We start from the raw sequence: 1,372 nt of genomic DNA on the forward strand, positions 1-1,372 counted from the left end.
ACCCTAGTTGGAAAAGCAAGATGCTATAAGCCAAGGGCTCTAATAGGGTAAAATCACCCAGTGAGGAAAGGAAATCCGGAAATAAATAAATGATGAGAACAAGTTAACAATAAATCATTATAAAACAGTAACAACGTCAAAACAGATATGTTCTACTATTAACAACGCCAAAATCCGATATGTCATATAAAAACTATAAAAAGACTCATGTCAGCTTGGTCAACATAAAAACAATTGGGTGAAAAAGGAAGCTTGGGTGCTGATCATATGTATATAAGGTCAGTTTTTAGGACATTGTCGTTGTTTCTTCCCTCTCCCATTAATGAGTTACCTTTAAACTACAAAAAATATAATTTGGTAACATATAACCTCCCGGAGATAAATTACTGTCTAATCTAACCTCAGCTAACTTGTCAAAGGTCAACAGAATCTAACAAGGGAATAAACTAACATAACCCAACTCGTTATGTGAGTGCTCTAACCTAACTGTCCACAAGACACCACAACCCAACTTAACCTTGCATTCGGGTGTCGTAAACTGACTTATAATTATTAACCCAAAATATCTTGATGTTTTGTTGTGATACATGCAAACAACTTACAATATAGCAAGGTAAAAATTTTCTTTTTTTTCATTGATTGAATTCGTAAAACACATGTAAAATACACAAAACATTGTATGTAAGAAGATATTAATATCATTCGTTTTAGTTGCCCCAAATATTTAGACAATTCAAAGCTTCGAAGAATAGCATTCTCTCTCTCTCTCTCTCTCTCTCTCTCTCTCTCTCCCTCTCTATCTCTCTCTCTTATATATATATATATATATATATATGATGGACTTATATACATCCTCTCTATATCTATCTATCTATCTATCTATCTATCTATCTATCTATATATATACAGTATATATATATATATTATATATATATATATATATATAGAGAGAGAGAGAGAGAGAGAGAGAGAGAGAGAGATGCTCACTGAAGGTAGACACTGGTTATAATATTCAGCCTGAATATAAAAAGTACCCTAAAATTATTATTGGTGAAAATTATGAAAATATTCATTGAAGAGAGAGAGAGAGAGAGAGAGAGAGAGAGAGAGAGAGAGAGAGAGAATACTGCCATTTATGCTCTAACAGACGAGTGACTGACCCTATAACTCCATCGCCAGAAAATTCCGAGATTTGCATAAGAAAACAGCGAAGACGGGTATGGATGACGATGCCCATTGTGTGAGCAAACAGCGCTCTATACAGTATGCCCCGAAGGAGGAGAAGGAGGAGGAGGAGGAGGAAGAGGAGGAGGAGGAGGATGAGGAGGAGAGAAAAGAGGTACTGGAACACTTAGGGTCTGGAAGAATAGAG

Source organism: Palaemon carinicauda, chromosome 36, assembly GCF_036898095.1.
Source record: "Palaemon carinicauda isolate YSFRI2023 chromosome 36, ASM3689809v2, whole genome shotgun sequence".
NCBI classification, from domain to species: domain Eukaryota; kingdom Metazoa; phylum Arthropoda; class Malacostraca; order Decapoda; family Palaemonidae; genus Palaemon; species Palaemon carinicauda.